General features: G+C 40.7%; 1 non-coding gene across 1 annotated transcript; it reads right to left on the minus strand.

The window, feature by feature from the left end:
• Positions 1-391: 391 nt before the first annotated feature.
• Positions 392-499, minus strand: LOC130978880 (small nucleolar RNA R71). The gene has a single exon (XR_009086488.1). It is a non-coding gene; the product is annotated as a small nucleolar RNA R71 (small nucleolar RNA).
• Between the last annotated feature and the right edge of the window lie 8,993 nt (positions 500-9,492).

Below are 9,492 nucleotides of genomic sequence, written 5' to 3' on the forward strand. Positions count from 1 at the left end.
CAACAATAATGCAAACAATGCAAGGAAGGTGCTGGGTGACTTTACTGCACCTACTCTTGATTTTTATGGGAGAAGCATCTCTATCCCTGCCATTGGAGCAAACAACTTTGAGCTTAAGCCTCAATTAGTTTCTCTAATGCAACAGAATTGCAAGTTCCATGGACTTCCAATGGAAGATCCTCATCAGTTTTTAGCTGAATTCTTGCAAATCTGTGACACAGTCAAGACTAATGGGGTTGACCCTGAGGTCTATAGACTGATGCTATTCCCTTTTGCTGTAAGAGACAGAGCTAGAATATGGTTGGACTCTCAACCTAAAGAAAGCCTGGACTCTTGGGAAAAGCTAGTGAATGCCTTCTTGGCAAAGTTCTTTCCACCACAAAGATGGAGTAAGCTTAGAGTGGAAGTCCAAACCTTCAGACAGAAGGATGGAGAATCCCTTTATGAAGCTTGGGAAAGGTACAAACAATTGATCAGAAAATGTCCTTCTGACATGCTTTCTGAATGAAGCATCATAGGTATTTTCTATGATGGTCTCTCTGAACTATCTAAGATGTCCTTGGATAGCTCTGCTGGAGGATCTCTTCATCTGAAGAAGACGCCTACAGAAGCTCAAGAGCTCATTGAAATGGTTGCAAATAACCAATTCATGTACACTTCTGAGAGAAATCCTGTGAACAATGGGACAAGTCAGAAGAAAGGAGTTCTTGAGATTGATGCTCTGAACGCCATTTTGGCTCAGAATAAAATATTGACTCAACAAGTCAATTTGATTTCTCAAAGTCTGTCTGGAATGCAAAATGCACCAAGCAGTACTAAGGAGGCTTCATCTGAGGAAGAAGCTTATGATCCTGAGAACCCTTCAATGGAAGAGGTGAATTACCTAGGAGAACCCTATGGTAACACCTATAATTCTTCATGGAGAAATCATCCAAATCTCTCATGGAAGAATCAAGAGAGACCTCAACAAGGTTTCAATAATAATGGTGGAAGAAACAGGTTTAACAATGGCAAACCTTTTCCATCATCTTCTCAGCAACAGACAGAGAATCCTAAGCAGAACCCCTCTGACTTAGCAACCATGGTCTCTGATCTAATTAAAACCACTCAAAGTTTCATGAATGAAACAAGGTCCTCCATTAGGAATTTGGAAGGACAAGTGGGACAGCTGAGCAAGAAAGTTACTGAACTCCCTCCAAGTACTCTTCCAAGCAACACAGAAGAAAATCCAAAAGGAGAGTGCAAAGCCATCAATATGGCCGAATCTGGAGAGGAAGGGGAGGAAGTGAATGCCACTGAGGAAGACCTCAATGGGCGTGCACTAGCCTCCAATGAGTTCCCCAATGAGGAACCATGGGAATCTGGGACTCACAATGAGACCATAGAGATTCCATTGGACTTACTTCTGCCTTTCATGAGCTCTGATGAGTATTCTTCCTCTGAAGAGGATAAGTATGTCACTGAAGAGCAAGTTGCTAAATACCTTGGAGCAATCATGAAGCTAAATGACAAGTTATTTGGAAATGAGACTTGGGAGGATGAACCTCCTTTGCTCACCAAAGAACTGGATGACTTGTCTAGGCAGAAATTACCTCAAAAGAGACAAGACCCTGGGAAGTTTTCCATACCTTGTACCATAGGCACCATGACCTTCAAGAAGGCTCTGTGTGACTTAGGGTCAAGTGTAAACCTCATGCCTCTCTCAGTAATGGAGAAGCTAGGGATCTTTGAGGTACAAGCTGCAAGAATCTCATTAGAGATGGCAGACAACTCAAGAAAACAAGCTCATGGACTTGTAGAGAATGTTTTGGTAGAGGTTGAAGACCATTACATTCTTGCTGATTTCATAGTCCTAGAGACTGGGAAGTGCATGGATGAAACCATCATCCTTGGCAGACCCTTCCTAGCCACAGCAAAGGCTGTGATTGATGTTGATAGAGGTGAACTGATCATTCAAGTGAATGGAGAATCCTTTGTGTTTAAGGCTCAAGGATATCCCTCTGTCACCATAGAGATGAAGCATAAAGAGCTTCTCTCAAATCAGAGTCAAGAAGAGCCCCCACAGTCAAACTCTAAGTTTGGTGTTGGGAGGCCACAACCAAACTCTAAGTTTGGTGTTGAACCCCCACATTCAAACTCTAAGTTTGGTGTTGGGAGGTTCCAACATTGCTCTGAGTATCTGTGAGGCTCCATGAGAGCTCTCTGTCAAGCTACTGACATTAAAGAAGCGCTTGTTGGGAGGCAACCCAATGATTATAATTTATATAGTTTCTTTTGTTATTTTATGTTTTTTGTAGGTTGATGATCATAAGAAGTCACAAAATCCATTGAAAAAGCAAAAACAAAATGAAAAACAGGAAGAAAAACAGCACACCCTGGAGGAAGATGCTGCTGGCGTTTAAACGCCAGTAAGCCTAGCAGTTGGGCGTTTAACGCCCAGTCTGGCACCATTCTGGGCGTTTAACGCCAGAAAGGGGCACCAGACTGGTGTTAAACGCCAGAAAAGGGCAAGAACCTGGCGTTAAACGCCAGGAATGGGCACCAGCCCGGCGTTTAACGCCAGAAATGGCTCAAAACGTGATTTTGAGCAACATTTGGTGCAGGGATGACTTTTCCTTGACACCACAGGATCTGTGGACCCCTCAGGACCCCCACCAACCCCACCACCACTCTCTCTCTTCTTCCCCCATTCACCAATCACCTCCACACCTCTTCCCCAAAAACCCTTTACCTATCAAATCCCATCTTTCTCTTCATCACTCACATCCATCCTTCATAAAACCCCACCAACCTCACCCTTCAAATTCAAACCACTTTCCCTCCCAAACCCACCCAATATGGCCGAACCCCATCTCCCCTCTCTCCTATAAATACCCTTCTTCACTCCTTCATTTTCACACAACCAAAACACCACTTCTCCCCCCCTTGGCCGAATACACCACCATCTCCCTCTTCCTCATTTCTTCTTCATCTACTCTCTTCTTTCTTCTTTTGCTCGAGGACGAGCAAACCTTTTAAGTTTGGTGTGGTAAAAGCGTTGCTTTTTCGTTTTTCCATAACCATTATGGCATCCAAGGCCGGAGAAACCTCTAGAAAGAGGAAAGGGAAGGCAAAAGCTTCCACCTCCGAGTCATGGGAGAAGGATAGGTTCATCTCAAGGGTGCATCAAGACCACTTCTATGAAGTTGTGGCCTTGAAGAAGGTGATCCCCGAGGTCCCCTTTTCACTCAAAAAGGGTGAATATCCGGAGATCTGCCATGAGATCCAAAGAAGAGGTTGGGAAGTACTTACCAACCCCATTCAACAAGTTGGAATCTTGATGGTTCAAGAGTTCTATGCCAATGCATGGATCACCAAGAGCCATGATCAAAGTATGAACCCGGATCCAAAGAATTATCTTACTATGGTTCGGGGGAAATACTTGGATTTTAGTCCGGAAAGTGTGAGGGTGGCGTTCAACTTGCCTATGATGCAAGGAGATGAACATCCTTACACAAGAAGGGTCAACTTTGATCAAAGGTTGGACCAAGTCCTCACAGTCATATGTGAAGAGGGCGCACAATGGAAGAGAGATTCAAGAGGCAAGCCGGTTCAATTGAGAAGGCATGACCTCAAACCCGTGGCTAGAGGATGGTTGGAGTTTATCCAACGCTCAATCATTCCCACTAGCAACCGGTCCGAAGTTACTTTAGACCGGGCCATCATGATCCATAGCATCATGATTGGAGAAGAAGTGGAAGTTCATGAGGTTATAGCCCAAGAACTCTACAAGGTGGCGGATAAGTCCTCTACCTTAGCAAGGTTAGCCTTCCCTCACCTCATTTGTCACCTCTGTTATTCAGTTGGAGTTGACATAGAGGGAGACATCACCATTGATGAGGATAAGCCCATTACCAAGAAAAGGATGGAGCACACAAGAGACCCCTCTCATCATGAGATCCCTGAGATGCCTCAAGGGATGCACTTTCCTCCACAAAACTATTGGGAGCAACTAAACACCTCCCTAGGAGAATTGAGTTCCAACATGGGACAACTAAGGGTGGAGCACCAAGAACACTCCATTCTCCCCCATGAAATAAGAGAAGATCAAAGAATCATGAGAGAGGAGCAACAAAGGCAAGGAAGAGACATTGAGGAGCTCAAGCACTCCATAGGACCTTCAAGAGGAAGGAAGAGCCGCCATCACTAAGGTAGACCCGTTCCTTGATTTCCTTGTTCTTTATTCTTCTATTTTTCGAATTTTAGTGCTTATGTTTATCCATGTTTGTGTCTTATGATCATTAGTGTCTTAGTGTTTATGCCTTAAAGCTATGAATGTCCTATGAATCCATCACCTTTCTTAAAATAAAAACGTGCTTAATTGAAAAGGAAAAGAATTGCATGAATTTTGAATTTTATAACAGTTTAATCATTTTGATGTGGTGGCAACACTTTTGTTCTCTGAATGTATGCTTGAATAGTGCATATGTCTTTTGAATTTGTGGTTCATGAATATTGGCTCTTGAAAGAATGATGAAAAAGGAGACATGTTACTGAGGATCTGAAAAATCATAAAAAATGATTCTTGAAGCAAGAAAAAGCAGTGAATACAAAAAAAAAAAGCAAGCAAAAAGCAAACGAAAAAAAAAAAGAAAAGAGAAAGAAAAAGAAAGGAATAAAGTTGTGATCCAAGGAAATAAGACTGTGCTTAAGAACCCTGGACACCTCTAATTGGGGACTTTAGCAAAGCTGAGTCACAATCTAAAAAGGTTCACCCAATTATGTGTCTGTGGCATGTATGTATCCGGTGGTAATACTGGAAGACAGAGTGCTTTGGGCCACGGCCAAGACTCAATAAGTAGCTGTGTTCAAGAATCATCATACTTAACTAAGAGAATCAATAACACTATCTGGATTCTGAGTTCCTAAAGAAGCCAATCATTCTGAGTTCCAAGGGATAAAGTGAGATGCCAAAACTATTCAGGGGCAAAAAGCTAAAAGACCCGCTCATCTAATTAATACTGATCTTCATAGATGTTTTTGGAGTTCATTGCATATTCTCTTCCTTTTATCTTATTTGATCTTTAGTTGCTTGGGGACAAGCAACAATTTAAGTTTGGTGTTGTGATGAGCGGATAATTTGTACGCTTTTTGGCATTGTTTTTAGTATGCTTTTAGTAGTTTTAGTTGAGTTCTTAGTATATTTTTATTAGTTTTTAGTTAAAATTCACTTTTCTGGACTTTACTATGAGTTTGTGTGTTTTTCTATGATTTCAGGTATTTTCTGGCTGAAATTGAGGGACCTGAGCAAAAATCTGATTCAGAGACTGAAAAGGACTGCAGATGCTGTTGGATTCTGACCTCCCTGCACTCGAAGTGGATTTTCTGGAGCTACAGAAGCCTAATTGGCGCGCTCTCAACGGCGTTGGAAAGTAGACATCCTGGGCTTTCCAGCAATATATGATAGTCCATACTTTGCCCAAGATTTGATGGCCCAAACCGGCGTTCAAAGTCACCTACAGAAATTCCAGCGTTAAACGCCGGAACTGGCACCTAATTGGGAGTTAAACGCCCAAACTGGCATAAAAGCTGGCGTTTAACTCCAAGACAAGTCTCTACACGAAAATGCTTCATTGCTCAGCCCAAGCACACACCAAGTGGGCCCGGAAGTGGATTTCTATGTCATTTACTCATCTTTGTACACCTTAGGCTACTAGTTTTCTATAAGTAGGACCTTTTACTATTGTATTTGACATCTTCGAATCTTTGGATTATTTTCAGATCCTTTGATCATCTTTGGACATCTAGTTCTTAGATCATTGAGAGGCTGGCCTCACGGCCATGCCTAGACCTTGTTCTTATGTATTTTCAACGGTGGAGTTTCTACACACCATAGATTAAGGTGTGGAGCTCTGCTGTACCTCGAGTATTAATGCAATTACTATTGTTCTTCTATTCAATTCCGCTTGTTCTTTGTCCAAGATATCACTTGTTCTTCAACTTGATGAATGTGATGATCTGTGACACTCATCATCATTCTCACCTATGAACAAGGTGACTGACAACCATTCTTGTTCTACAAGCATCCGAGGCTTAGTGACTATCTCTTGGATTCTTTAAAAGGAATCTTCGTGGTAAAGGCAGGACCTGATGGTGGCATTCAAGAGAATCCGGAAGGTCTAAACCTTGTCTGTGGTATTCTGAGTAGGATTCAATGATTGAATGACTGTGACGTGCTTCAAACTCCTAACCTGCTGGGCGTTAGTGACAGACGCAAAAGAGGGATTCTATTCCAGTAGGGGCGGGAACCAACCGGTGATTGGCCGTACTGTGACAGAGTGCGTGAGCATTAGCTTTCACTGCGAGGATGGGAGGTAGCCACTGACAACGGTGAAACCCTACACGAGCTTGCCATGGATAGGAGTAAGAAGGATTGGATGAAGACTGTAGAAAAGCAGAGAGACGGAAGAGAAGGCATCTTCATACGCTTGTCTGAAGCTCTCACCAATGATATACATAAGTATCTCTATCTTTATCTTTATGTTATTTTCGTTCATCACCATTATACATTTGAGTCTGCCTGACTGAGATTTACAAGATGACCATAGCTTGCTTCATACCACCAATCTTCGTGGGATCGACCGTTACTCGCGTAAGGTTTATTACTTGGACGACCCAGTGCACTTGCTGGTTAGTTGTGCGAAGTTGTGTTTATGCCATGGTAGTGAGCACCAAGTCTTTGGAGCCATTACTAGGGATTGTTTATGTTTTGAAAAGTATTGATCACAATTTCGTGCACCAGTTATCAAACTCATTGTTGACTGAAAGTTGGAATTCTTCAAGAATTAATTCGAATTCCAATAACTCTAGTCTTTCCCAAGGAAAGACTAGGACCTGAGGAATCATAATTAATTTATCCACTTAACTTACCTTCATAGTTAGAAGTTGACTTAGTGGGAGAAAAATCCAATTCTCATCACAATTGATAAGGATAACCGGATAGGACCTCCAGTTCTCATACCTTGCCAAAAGCTTTACTTGTTATTATTTTGACGACTTGTTATTTTATATTACTTGTTCAACCCTTTGAAAACCCCAAAATATACCTTTGCATAACCAATAATAAGAACATACTTCCCTGCAATTCCTTGAGAAGACGATCCGAGGTTTGAATACTTCGGTTTATAAATTTATTGGGTTTTGTTACTTGTGACAACCAAAACGTTTGTACGAAGGGATTTTCTGTTGGTTTAGAATCTATACTCACAACGCGACTATATTTTTACAAAATTCTTTATTAGCAAAAATCCTAACGTCAAGTGGTTTATCTATACTTGCGTGGAATGAGATTCTTTACTAGCAAAACGTTTGTGTTAAGTGGTTTATCTTGTTCTTAATTGAGTGGATTTTATCAATCTTTCATACACTTATTCATACTAAATGCATGGGTTTACATTATCCTTCCTGATTTTGAGCTATGATTGAAAACATGCTTCTTTGGCCTTATATTTGCTAATATTAATCCTCTTTTATTACCATTAGATGTCGTGATATGTGTGTTAAGTGATTTCAGAGATTACAGGGCAGGAATGGCTTAGAGGATGGAAAGGAAGCATGCAAAAGTGGAATGAATACAAGAAGTTGAAGAAATTGCTAAGCTGTCCAACCTAACCTCTTCACACTCAAACGATCATAACTTATGCTACAGAGGTCCAAATGATGTGGTTCGACTTGCGTTGGAAAGCTAACGTCAGGGGCTTCGATTTGATATATAATTCGCCATAGTGGCCGTACAGATAGGCAATGTAAACGCGCGCTACACGCGGACGCATTGCATCTGCGAATCTCACTCCACGCAAACGCGTGGATGACGCCTCCGCGTCACTTTGCCGCGACCTGTACGGACCAGATTTCACAATCAGCAATTTCTGGGCTGTTTCTGACCCAGTTTTCAGCCCAGAGAACACAGATTAGAGGCTATAAAGTGGGGGAATGCATCCATTCATATTCATTCATTCATAAAAGCACTTTTCATAGTTTAGATGTAGTTTTTAGTGAGGGAGGTTCTCTCCTCTCTCTTAAGATTTAGGATTAGGATTTTTAGAAATTAGGGTTTATTTCTTCTTCAGCCACAGGTTCAATATTCTTTTTACTTTATATTTCTCTTCTATTTTTAGATACTCTAATACTTTTATTTGTATTTGATTTATGTTGCCCAATTGGCTTATGAACTTTTTCATGTTAGATTTTACTGCTTCCATTAATGCAATTGAGGTATTTCAGATTTATGCTTGCTTTATTCTATTTATGATGTCTTCAATTTAATTTAGAATTTTCCCTTTTGGTCTTGGTTAAGAAATCAGTAACTCAGGAGTTATTAGACTCAACGTGATCGACAATTGTTATCTTTGCTAATTAGTTTGAATTTCAATAATCCCAATCTTTTTCTAGGAATTAACTAGGATTCGAAGATCAAACTAATTAGTCACTTGACCTTCCTTTGCATTAGCAAGGGTTAACTAAGTAGAATTAAGATTCAATTTTCATCATCATTGATAAGGATAACTAGGATAGGACTTCCAATTTCTCATACCTTGCCAAAAGTGTGTCTTACAGTTATTTATTTATTTTACAGGCTCTTACTTATTTTAATAGCAATTTAAATTACTTGTTCCTCATCTTTAAAACCCCAATTTACAAAACTCATAACCAATAATAAGAACACACCTCCCTGCAATTCCTTGAGAAGATGACCCGAGGTTTAAATACTTCGGTTATCAATTTATTTAGGGGTTTGTTACTTGTGACAACCAAAACATTTGTACGAAGGGATTTCTGTTGGTTCAGAATCTATACTTACAATGCGACTTTATAAAATTCTTTACTAGCAAAAATCCCGACTAAAACACCTGGATCAAATGATGAATCGATTACCTTTTCGATGTTCGGACACTCAAGGAACCCCCACGGCTTCATATGGACAATCTAATGAAGAACGTAGCATGAAGAAGATACTAGAAACTCCAGTGGACAGTAAGGAGCATGAATTTGTACTGGAACAAGTGGAGCAAGCCGAAATTATTGAAGAGGAAGAAGTGGTTGAAGACTTAGAAGATGCAGAACCTCCATGGGAAATTCAAGTCATAAAGCCTCCTTCCAAGGTATTTGAAATTGATGTTGAGGAGGGTGTACAACCTCCAAGGCATGTCATAATAGAAGACTTGGAAGAGGTTAATCAAGAGATGGAGATTCAAGAAGAAGAAGCACAACCTCCCATGCCATTGGTAATTATGAAAAAGAGTTTGAATTAGAAGAAAGCTACCAAGAGGAAGAGGTTGAAATCAAAGAAGTTTGCAAAGAGGTGGAAGTTGTCAAAGAGCAGAAAGGAGTGGAGCTTGAAATCACCTTGCCAAGGTTATTGGAGACCCCTTCCCCTAAGTTGCCATCATCCTTCACAACATTCAAGTGGGTAAAATTCATATCCCTTAGCTTTCTAATCCCACTTGAATATGG

Source organism: Arachis stenosperma, chromosome 4 (genome assembly GCF_014773155.1).
Source record: "Arachis stenosperma cultivar V10309 chromosome 4, arast.V10309.gnm1.PFL2, whole genome shotgun sequence".
Taxonomy (NCBI): Eukaryota; Viridiplantae; Streptophyta; class Magnoliopsida; order Fabales; family Fabaceae; genus Arachis; species Arachis stenosperma.